Source organism: Amphiura filiformis, chromosome 7 (genome assembly GCF_039555335.1).
Source record: "Amphiura filiformis chromosome 7, Afil_fr2py, whole genome shotgun sequence".
In the NCBI taxonomy this organism is placed as follows: Eukaryota; Metazoa; Echinodermata; class Ophiuroidea; order Amphilepidida; family Amphiuridae; genus Amphiura; species Amphiura filiformis.
This window is the reverse complement of record NC_092634.1, coordinates 27,879,472-27,892,611: the sequence shown is the minus strand read 5'-3', so window position 1 is coordinate 27,892,611 and position 13,140 is coordinate 27,879,472.

Here is a 13,140-nt window from a genome sequence, read left to right as displayed (position 1 = left end):
TAGACATCGGACGTACGTTGATCTATTCAAAACCACTCTCCTGTATCGAAGCGAGGTCACGTATTTAGCTATATTCCACGTGAGAAATCGACGTAGATACATCGTTGAAAACGCACAAAATTTGTCCATTTCACAATATGTTAAAGACTTCAAGGAACATACGAAGGAAAGTCAAATTACTATTATGATCCTTTTTCATTACTCGTTGACTGCCGATAAAACGCCCAATAAAGACTTAAGGCTGGTTCAAAGTGAATATTCGAAGGCGAATATTCGGCTTCGAATACTTTTTGTGACGTCAAAATATATACGGCAACGAATAAAATATGATGACACGCCGAGTTGAACCGGATTAAATATCGCGCAACTGATAGTGAGATACTATTGATTTATATGAAAGGCTCGAGGTCACCTGAATATCGTTCAACGAACGATGATTTCAAAAATCCCCAATGAAAATTAAGGCATCTGGAATGAGCGTTTTGAGCGTTTCGACAGTATTTTTGTGGGACATGAGAGCACATCAGACATATCGAATTACATTATGAATACGAAGAATGTCTTTCTGATATCAAATAATTTTCATTTTTTTGAAATTCACGATATAATACAAATTTCATGACAAATTATTAAAATTTGATATTTTTCACATATTGATATATAACAGTCCTCGAAGTAAATATTATAAATCTAATGATATTTTCTTAAAGTGTATGTAGCTGGGAGGAAAAGCCGACGATCAATTGAACATTTTGCCCTTTCATATTGAAGATATGGATTTTTTTTTCCCAAAAAGACGTAATTTTTTTTGGTGTTTTGACATGCTCTCAAGACTGCAAACCCGATTCTGCCATTTTTTAATTCGCGGACCTATTTTCTCAATAATGATAAAAATGCGACTTTTTTGGTTACTCAAATTTATGTATAGGCTTTCCACTTTTATTTAAGCTATAATTCGCCACTCTTTCTGATTAATAAGTCTAAAGCCTCAAATAGTTTCCGTATTTTACCGGAACTCATTAGGGTTACACAAATGGCGCATTGATTTAGTGGTGTGCCCCTTATTAGTGCAGTACAAGCATACCCATTTTTATATGATATGAAAATAAAGGAAAATGCCTGGCAGGCAATAGCATTCCAATGCTGTAGTGATGGTAAGTAATGTTTTATGCAAATAATATGATATTTATTTAGGCTTACAAACATAACCTAAATGTACAAGTGAATGTTTCCATACTAACGTAGCTCCATTTAAATCGACTGATGCAGAAAAAAAGTCTAACTCCAAATTCAGATTTATGCCTCCACCCCGGTTTTACATAAATAATGTTTGGCCCCAGTTCTAGGTCCCCATATGCATCTGTCCCTGGCAGAGGATGTGTGAGGGTCTGGGGTGGTAAATCATTGGTTATTGATATAAAATGCATTTGCCATGGAGGTTCATCCATTTTTGTCATCTTTTCCGCACTAGCGGAATTCTTGACGTTTTTGGCACCTATAAACGATGTTATTTTGGGCGGAATAAAGATGTAATGCGTTGTTATCAGTCAAATTCATAATTATAATTAATAATTAAGAGGGCAAAATAAGTAATATGTAGGAATGGATATATAGCGCTTTGCAATGAATATCTTCATAAACTATGCAGAACAACCAAAACCACGAGCGTTGGTACCATATCATTGCGTGTTCTTTTAAAATAAATTCTTGTTTATTTCTATAATTTGTGAATCCGGCATTAAAACACATTTAGGCCATAGCAATGTAGGCCTACACAAGTTCGGAACGAGACCTTTTATCTTTTGACGCGTATTTCGGTCAAATGCCAAAATTGATTGCTCAATGAATCATGAAATGAGAGTAATACTACTTTGATGATACCGATCTCAAGTGGATATCAGCCAATGAAAAAAGTATTCACCTGAAATATATTTGTAGGAGTTGAATTTTGTTGAACTCGACAGATATATATTTGGTTGGTCACCGTGGGTGGTCTCATATATAACACTTGTGAGGGCTGTCATATTTGTCGTCGCTTCAATCATATCTTATGATATATTTATTTATTTATTTATTTATTTATTTATTTATTTATTTATTTATTTATTTATTTATTTATTTATTTAATTATTTATGTATTTATTTAATTATTTATTTATTTTTTATTTATTTATATCTATTGACTCATTAATTTCTTGATTTGCTTTGCAGTTGAAACATACAAGAAGGTATGGGTCAACCTCCGCGCCTGTTACAGGCAGGTCATAAATGCCCCGAAAAGCGTTAAACGGGTGGAGTCGGTGGGGTCTACTACGGGGGTCCAGGGGTAAAGCCCAGGCGGGGGTCAAGGGGCTGAGCGCCATGAAGCTCCTGGTTTTTGGCATATTAGAAAATATCAGTGTTTCAGAGTACAAATTTCACAATGAAAGTAGTAGGCCTATAGATCTTCTTCTCTCTTTCTTTCCCTTTTCTCTTCTCCCTTGAGTCCCTTCCCTTTCTCTTCTCCCTTCCCCTTTTCTTCCCTCTTTTTCTTTTCTTCTTTCCCTTTCTCTTCCCTCTTTCTTTCCTTTTTTTCTCTTCTCCCTTCCCTTTTTTCTCTTCTTTCCCTTTCTCTTCCCTTCCTCTTTTCTCTCTTTCCCCTTTTCCCTTCCCAATTTTTGACTCTTCCAGGGTTTTTTTTCCGGGGGGCAGCTTGCATCCCCCCGGCCCCACTGGTTACGCCACTGCTCCTATTTAGACCCATTTATATAGACATTAAATCATGACAATAGTTCAATGGAGTTTACCTATTATGATTTTATTTACTTCGTTAAGGAAATTCTCTAAATTTTGCTTACCTTGGTCAACGGGCAATACTTGTTAACAGTAGGGCAACGCTGTGAATTGTAGAAATATATCTTTCTCCGGTTCATAGTTTTATATTCGAAGCCGCATATATTTTGACGCCCAAAACGTATTCGAAGCCGAATATTCGCCTTCGAATATTCACTTTGAACCAGCCTTTAGTCACCGGACCGCGCCGGCCAGTTAAAGTACATGCCCTATCACACCACTCCACACCATACATAAATTCTCCCAGTCACATTTCCCAAATATGAAATTAAAAAAAGTCAAATTTTAATTTAGTTCTTTTAAAGTTTGGCAGAGGCGGGGTTCGAACTCACGGCGCAACGCTTAGTACTCTATGAGCCTAGCGCCTTAGACCACTCGACCACTTGTCTTGTTGTTATTCATCTGAAACTTATTTAAAAATATAATCGCAACTTCAACATAGGCCTACCACGTGACAAGCAAAGGCAGAAAACGTATTATATTTTGGAATTTTATCTGCTTAAAACATTAATGTGTATTATAATAGAGCTACCGTTATTTATATTGTTGAATTCTCAAGCGCATCATTTCGAATTGGGTTTGGCAGAGAAGATGTGAGGAAAAGGAGATAGATCAAGCTATCCTCACACAAAATATGTGTGCAGCCGCTCATTCAAAAGTAATCACGCTATTTATATTTAACAATAAAATACAACAAAGGGGTATGAACCCATGATGGGTGTGATACACAAGTTGCTGCTTACTAGTTTTAGGGAAAGGTCAGTGCCTGTATACCATCATACTATGCATACCATGCATGCAGACCCTAACATCCAGTTTTATTTCAAATAAAATATGACCGAAGTTCCATGGCAAATTATAATTTCTGACGTTTGTTGACACTTTCAACCTCTACGATTTATGATACAGACCATTTTCAAGTATCAAAATATCTTTATTAGGTTTGCAGGAAATGACAGGAAAATACATAAAACAATAAAATAAAGATGATCAACAATCATCCTTTTTCTAACAAAATCCTAAAACACTCTCCTAAATAATTAATATATGTTCCAAAATGGGCGAATTTTTTGGGAATTTTTACAAAACTACATTTCTTTCTTGTAGTATCCACGTGTGGTATCCCATCAGCATGATCAGAGCAACAGGTACCACGTGTCATACTTTCAAGGAATTCTCTATAGAAACATTGGAAATATTTCCAATTCCGGAGTGAAAATTAATCAACCGTGGTCGGCAACACACATCACATCAACTTGATCAAAGACTACTTTCAAGTAGATGTGTAACTACTTGAGAATAAAGGACTATGAATAGGTGCGACAGGATTACCTACGGGATTATCTCAGGGATGTAATTCTGTTCTCTCTCCTTTTCTTACATCTTCTCTGGGTTTGGAAGATACATTCTCCTAAAGCCCGATACTGACTCCACCTGTGCATTTTAATTTCATCGCGCGATGCTGAGATGTTTGAAAAGCATCGCAGCATCGCATACCGCTGCGAAGTGGAGTCAGGATCGGGCTTAATTCGAACCACCAACATCCATGGTTCGATGTAGAGAGTCTTTCCTATTCAGAGGAAATACACACCTTATTGCCTTTTAACAATAACCAATGACACTAGCACGTAATTCCAGTCAAGCACCAATCTTTAATCCTATTGTTGAAGAGGATAATAAGCTTATACTTATGTATAGTATTATTAAAAAGCTTAAGTCTTTGTTTGGCTAAATCCTGTTCAAGTGTGGCTAAATCCTGTACGAATGTCAGCGGCGAATGTCAGGTTATTATTTCCCAGTCTTGAAAAAAATTGCAGGCAGAGGTGGGAATCGATCTCGGTACCTCCCGGTTAAAAAGCACTGTGCAAAACCACTAACCCAACTAAATATCTGTTGTGAGATGCTTGACATTAATCTTTGATATTGCTTAATGGAACAAATCGCGGAATTAAATCAGTAATAAAAGAAGTAGATTCTTATTTAGCGGCCAAATTGGATAAAAGGGGAAATATTTGTCCCTGCTCTAAAGAAAACATAGGTTAGAAAATTATCAAATAAATTTAAATTAAAAATTGAGATTTTATATTTATTTATTTCACGAGGCAGCATTTTCACAGACAAACACTGTATACGCTAAAAACTCGACCCTCATTACTAGATGATGGCATAGCTCAGTGTTAGAGCATCAGACTGGTAATGTCAATATCGTTGGTTCGAATCCGCCCGTCAGCAATGGTTATTATGATTTTAATGCTACGCTACAATTTGTTCAATTTTTTTTCATTTATTAATTAATTAATTAATTAATTAATTAAATTAATTAATTAATTAATTAATTAATTAATTAATTAATTAATTTATTTATTTATTTATTTATTTATTTATTTATTTATTTAAATAATTTAATATATTTGAAAGGGTATTTGAGCAATTTGAAATTTTTACCCCCGTATAATCCTACCCCCTCCCAAATTGCCAAACTTAACGCACAACACCTATGAGTTTAAATCATACATAATGATCAGTACGTCCATCATGAATGAGTGGTCACTGCATTCATTTGGGAATGTGTAGGGACTGCAGCTTGATTCACCATCCACAACATGATAATGTGTGCACATGCTACATTATATACACTTGTGGGCCTATCTTGTTGTTGGTGTATAAGTAATGGGCCTTGCAATTGAAATGCCTCAAGCTTTTAATCCGATATTCAGATTATCTATTTGTTTTCATGAATTGGAAGACATTCTTTGATGTATTACTGAGCTCAATGATCTGAAATTACTGGAGTGTGAGGTCAGCATAGTATTTTATTCAGCATCGAAGTGGTTACGTAATTCTCTTGGTTACCGGATCACGCTACTTTGGTATGCCTTCGAGTGCCATATACTTTATGTGGTGATCATTTCGATCGTGGTTCATTACTCTAGCGCGTGATCCCGTTGACATAGTAACATTACGTAACTTCGATACTGAATTAACAGAAAGTATAGAGGCCCTGCATGAAATTATCGATTGGCTCCAAACAAAGGATTTGAGCCGGTGTCCTTCACCGTAGTTAGAAAGTATAGAGGCCCTGCATGAAATTATCGATTGGCTCCAAACAAAGGATTTGAGCCGGTGTCCTTCACCGTAGTTATGGCGGAGTGCAGTCCATTCAATCAAATGTTGTCATCAACCTATTTGATTGCAATCATGCTTTTGTTGAATGCATTTGAGTAGTCCGCCATATTTACGGGATGATAATCACATGCAAGGCCTCTATTCTCCAAATTCATTTCCTAATGTATGTGAGAATGATACAATAATGACATGATGAACATAGTCATTGATGCATCAGTTTTAAAATAGACTAGGCGGTTACCATATTTGGCGGTTCTCGGCTGGGCGCGATTACCAGGCTGATGGTGACATGCCCATACGACAGTCTTTTACTAATTTGACCTCACATGACCCCTGGCGACCCCAAAATGACCTTCCAAAAATTTGGCTCTAAATGTTGACTGTACCCACCAAGTTTCATGCCCATACGACAGTTTTAGTAATTTGACCTCAGATGACCCTGGGTGACATTGGATGACCCCAAAATGACCTAAACTTATAACTCTAAATGTTGACTGTACCCACCAAGTTTCATGTCCATATATGAGTTTTTACTAATTTGACCTCAGATGACCCGTGGTGACCTTGGATGACCCCAAAATGACCTTCAAAAATGTTGTTTTAAATGTTGACTGTACCTACCAAGTTTCATGCCCATACGACACTTTTTAGTAATTTGACCTCAGATGACCCCTGGGAGGGGACCCCGGTGTCAGATGACTTTAAAACGAACATAAACATCTTCTTGCCAGGACAGAACTACACCCACCTACCGCGTTTGAGCCCCGTACGACCTAGTTTTATGCCCATATGACAGTTTTTAGTCATTTTACCTCAAATGACCCCTGGGAGGGGGTCCTGGGTCGGATGACTTAACGAACATAAACTTCTTCTTGCCAGGACAGAACTACACCCACCCACCGAGTTTGAGCCTCGTACGACCTAGTTTCATACCCATATGACAGTTTTTAGTCATTTGACCTCAAATTACCCCTGGGAGGGGGGCCCCGGGGTCGGATGACTTAACGAACATGAACATCTTCTTGCCAGGACAGAACTACACCCACCCACCGAGTTTGACCCCGTACAAACCTAGTTCCACCCCCATATGACAATTGTCAGTCCTTATGACCTCAAATGACCCCTTGGAGGGGGCTCCGGGGTCGGATAACTTAACGAACATAAACTTCTTTTTGCCATAACAGAACTACACCCACCCACCGAGTTTGAGCCCCGTACGACCTACGACGGCCTCACATTAGCAGTCACAGACAAAACCTAAATCTACAGAATATATCCATTACTCGTCGATACTCGAAAGAGCTCAAAATAAATAACTTAGAAAATTTTCTTGATGTCCTTTAACATGTTTCCATAGTTAACCATCGTTAGCCATGGATATCTATGCTGTAGAACTGACCGTAGAATCTATGCTGTAGAACTGATAATGCTACGCTACAATTTGTTCAACTTTTTTTCATTTATTTATTAATTAATTAATTAATTAATTAATTAATTAATTTATTTATTTATTTATTTATTTATTTATTTATTTATTTATTTATTTATTTATTTATTTATTTATTTATTTATTTAAATAATTTGATATATTTGAAAGGGGTATTTGAGCAATTTGAAATTTTTACCCCCGTATAATCCTATGGGGTCATTTTGAACCCACCCCTCCCAAATTGCCAAACTTAACGCACAACACCTATGAGTTTAAATCATACATAATGATCAGTACGTCCATCATGAATGAGTGGTCACTGCATTCATTTGGGAATGTGTAGGGACTGCAGCTTGATTCACCATCCACAACATGATAATGTGTGCACATGCTACATTATATACACTTGTGGGCCTATCTTGTTGTTGGTGTATAAGTAATGGGCCTTGCAATTGAAATGCCTCAAGCTTTTAATCCGATATTCAGATTATCTATTTGTTTTCATGAATTGGAAGACATTCTTTGATGTATTACTGAGCTCAATGATCTGAAATTACTGGAGTGTGAGGTCAGCATAGTATTTTATTCAGCATCGAAGTGGTTACGTAATTCTCTTGGTTACCGGATCACGCTACTTTGGTATGCCTTCGAGTGCCATATACTTTATGTGGTGATCATTTCGATCGTGGTTCATTACTCTAGCGCGTGATCCCGTTGACATAGTAACATTACGTAACTTCGATACTGAATTAACAGAAAGTATAGAGGCCCTGCATGAAATTATCGATTGGCTCCAAACAAAGGATTTGAGCCGGTGTCCTTCACCGTAGTTAGAAAGTATAGAGGCCCTGCATGAAATTATCGATTGGCTCCAAACAAAGGATTTGAGCCGGTGTCCTTCACCGTAGTTATGGCGGAGTGCAGTCCATTCAATCAAATGTTGTCATCAACCTATTTGATTGCAATCATGCTTTTGTTGAATGCATTTGAGTAGTCCGCCATATTTACGGGATGATAATCACATGCAAGGCCTCTATTCTCCAAATTCATTTCCTAATGTATGTGAGAATGATACAATAATGACATGATGAACATAGTCATTGATGCATCAGTTTTAAAATAGACTAGGCGGTTACCATATTTGGCGGTTCTCGGCTGGGCGCGATTACCAGGCTGATGGTGACATGCCCATACGACAGTCTTTTACTAATTTGACCTCACATGACCCCTGGCGACCCCAAAATGACCTTCCAAAAATTTGGCTCTAAATGTTGACTGTATAGATCCCCCTAATATTTTGATAGGGTAGATGGTCTATACAATCATTCCATAATGTTGACGCCTGTATGTGGGTTTCTGACCAAAGTACCTCATATTTGGTCATTTTAGCCTAAAAAGTGCCAAATCTTTATTTAACGTTTCCACCTTATTTCACTTCGTGCACATTTGTACCATGAACTTATTTTGTTGAGTTTACTAATTGAGTAGGTCCATGCCTAAAACCAGTGGGATGAAAGTTGGGCCCGGCCCGTGAATGAAATCCATAAAAATATGCAGTTGCAAAATAAATAAATAACCTTAAAAAGGGTGAAAATGGTGCATCAAATGGTTTCATTTGTGCTTTCATTTTGAAAATTTTCTAAATTCTGAGGGGGGACACCCCCTGCGTCGCGCAAGCACTAAAATTTTCCACAATTGTTTTGCCCCCCCTATCAAAATACCCTGGCGCCGCCCCTGAACGCAGATGCTACGTTGAAATATGCTGATTTTACCTCATGTCGAAGTTCATGCTAAGCGCCTTATTTTCAGGACGAAAAAAGAAAGTAAAGTCGTGATATAGAGGGTGTCCCAGACAAAATTACGGAGTAAATACAATTGGACGTAAGTCGAGTAATAGACATTACAATCAGACAATTTAAAATGTAGCGCATAGCCTATTTTTATGTGCATCACGTACGAAAATGTTGTTTGATTCGTTTGACTGGTTGCGAAGAAATTAACAATTACATAACGTGCGCATCAATGCAGTTCATTCCAAGTTTGATCACAGGCGCTTTTTTCATACTCGCTCACCGATTCCGAAAGTTTGTGTATCTCATTATATTTAGTCCACTTAGTCAATTATCAAATTTATAATCCGACGGTGCTTATGTCATGCTTTCACAGAAGATGAATAACAGTTTGTCCGAGAAAACTTTCAGTTTACGTGACATGCGATATTCGATACCATGCAACATTAATGTTGACGTTTTAAAAGATTTAAACTTTGCATTACAATTTCTACGAAATATTCCAAAAACTTAAATGTGTGTGAGAACTTGTTTAAGCCAGCTGAAATTCTTTTATGCAATAATTCTTTATACAACATTTATATCAAAATTAACGAAAAAATATATATATTTACAAGTACCGAGCATCATCTTACATGCAATATTTCATTTTCAATATCGTGCAGAAAACCTGGCTACGCCACTGCAAATGAGGTGTCTTCAGTAAATGTTGTTTTTCTTATTGATTTTCGAGAACTAGATATCAAAATCTAATTACCCGTGTTTTTTGCTACCAGTTTCAAGAAATATCCACCAAAAATTGCATCAAAAATTGGGAGAATAGCATGAGCGTTATCATGGTGACCCCATATAACGATAGGCCAACCTATGCAGCAAACGCCCTCGTCAAGTGGAAGTAACAAAACTAGTCTTCATGTAATTGAGGGCGATCTATATATTTTAAGCAGGAGTTACAGGACTGCTTCAGGTGTTGCGCACCGTGAATTCTCTAAATTCAGTACATTTCCGTTGTCAACCGGGTAATTGAATGGGATTATTTTGAAATTTTAGAACGCTTAAAATATCACAAACAAGTAGGCCCATGTTAATAAATAATATCGATACAAGCTAAAACCGTTGGGATCGATAATGAACCCCATAAAACTAACTGAGTGTATGGAAAATGCCATACGGCTGAGCGGTTTTGCCGTGTCTCTCCGCCCATCATGCCGCTCGCCGCCTGGACTGCTTGCAATCTGATGGGGTATACACGACTGCCTTGATTAATTTGGCAGCAATCAAGATCGGCAGGTTATTAGCTAAGCGGGACGGAGAATGAAGAGCCATTGATCCGGCAACGCCTGCACAACATCAATATTTCACTAAAAAGTGAGGTATATCCCAATCGTTTCTACACAAAAGTGATTAGGTACAAATATGACTTCACCGAATGTACATAAAATTATCATATTTATGTTATTAAAAGTGAAGTTTGGGTTTTCTCAGTCGTTAAGGCGTTCGACTATGGTGCGAGAGGTTGCTGGTTCGAACCCTGGCGGTGCCTAGTACGCTCTCGTGGAAAAATTGAGTTAGTTTGAAATTCCCCTGGACAAGGAACTCACTGCTAATTTGTCTCGTTGTAACCCGTACGAAACTCGGGGAGCTGATCCTGGTTGCGATGGTTATTTGTGGAATGTCTAGGCTGTGCGCTCTTGAAGCAGCAAAGTCCCTGAATTGTTGTTTAATGGTTTATGGAATGACGTGGGGACATAGTGGTCAGCGACAACCTGTAAAGTGTGCTGAGGCTTGTGGATCAACGTCTAGGCGTTGTGCCTGTGCGTAGCGCACGATAAATCACTGCGTTTTTTCTTTTTTCTTTTTTACAGGAAAAGGAAAAGGCGTAGATGCGTGCAGTTTATTGCATATTACAGAAAACTGCGGTCAATTTTCTTCTTCTTTCTTACTTTAATATTTGACATTTTTGGGTAAACAAAAAGTCACAAAAACTTTTTTCTACCAAAATATCTCAGTTAATGTCACTTTTGTGAATTAACAGCCGGGTTAAGGGGGTACTACACCACTTGCCAATTTTGTGCATATTTTTGCATTTTTTTTCAAAAATTATAGCGCATAGGTGACAAGTACGATATGTATATTATAGGGGCAAGGACTACAACTACTGCACTGAAAATTCAGCAACTCAAGGCAAGTAGTTGTTGATTTACTGATCAAATACTGGTTTTCCCTCATTTTTGATTGTAACTCCACAACTGTTGTCTGTGCTGAAATCAATTTTCCAGTGCAGTAGTTGTAGTCCTTGCCCCTATAATTTACATATCTTACTTGTCACCAATGCGCTATAATTTTTGAGAAAAGTGCAAAAATAGGCACAAAATTGGCAAGGGGTGTAGTACCCCCTTAAACAAATGAGACTTTAACAATTAAATAAATAAATAAATAAACAAATAATTAAATAAATAAATCAATTAATTAATTAATTAATAATCAAATAAACAAATTAATTAATTAATTAAATAAAAAAAATATAAAAAATAAAGAACACCACAATCAAATAAGCAAATAAATAGATTCATTAAATAAATAAATAAATAAATAAATAAATAAATAAATAAATAAATAAATAAATAAATAAATAAATAAATAAATAAATAAATAAATAGATAAATAAATAAAGAAAGAAAGAAAGAAAGAAATAAAGAAATAATACCACAATCCTAGAATAATCAAGTTATAGACCTTTTTCTCAGACGTCACCAATCAATCGATATTGGGGTCCAGCATTCGAGTCATCAGCACCCAAACGCAAATACCGCGCCGGCGCGAGCGATCAACTTTGCGCCACTCTAGGCGTCCTGCGCGGAATTGCCAGCTCGCAGTACGCGTTTAGTTATTCACGGTGTAAACAGTAAACAAAATTGTGAAACAAAACAAAGATTGAATTTTAAATAGCATCGCGGTTTTTCCGTATCTTTTGCATTTTATGGCATCAAAACAAACTGGAGCAAAGGTAACTAGTATACAGTTCCTGTTTAAACAATTAATTTATGGAAGCTAAAGTGAAATATGACAAAACAGAGGAGAAAATACGCAGTATTTTGTATTTTTACATCGTGGACACGTGAGAAACGCACGTGTTGATTGTTTACATCTCAGACCCCAATATCGATTAGGTGACGTCATCAGAAAAAGGTCTATACTCCAAAGATAAGGTATGTAATACAGCGTGTCATTGCCAACGCGCGACCAACACCTAGCGCGCGACTCGAGGTAGCGCTTTTAAAATTGCCGTCTCTCCATCATACGCGATCATCACGGTTACAACCCATATCAAAAATGAGACCTTTTCGGATAACTTCCTGATAGTCACCGGGTAGACACCGGCAAATTTCACAGGTAGCGGGTGACTACCCGATTTTTTTTTGGAAACCATAGTGGATACCTTTTAGGTAATAGGTACCGGATGACTACCCGGTGACTTTTTTGGGAAATTAGCGGGTAACTACCCGATAACTTTTCGGGGACCTAGCGGATAACTTTTGGTGACGATATACCTGGTGACCTCTTTGGAGACTTCCTGGAAACAAAGGAAACATTCAAACATTACAAACAAGCGCACGAGATCAATTCATATAAATTTGTAAGCGCTCTTTAGCAAAGTCATTGTTCATTGAATTTACAACCGTACGACAAATGAGGCGAAAATAGTAACTTTTTGCACAAGATTTGGAATTTAAAGAGATTTGGCCATTGCTCATTAAAATGAGGCTATGGACAATATTAGTGTGCTCTTTCATTTAATAACATACAATTTGAATAATATTGTAAGGAACACTCTAGGTTTTGAATTTTAAAACCTACAGTTCGGTCAAAATATGTTCTCGGATAGGAAATTATCAACAGATTTACCACGTTAGCCTTGCTGTAACAATAAATTGCGTTATCTGTTGACCTAACGGGGAAAAG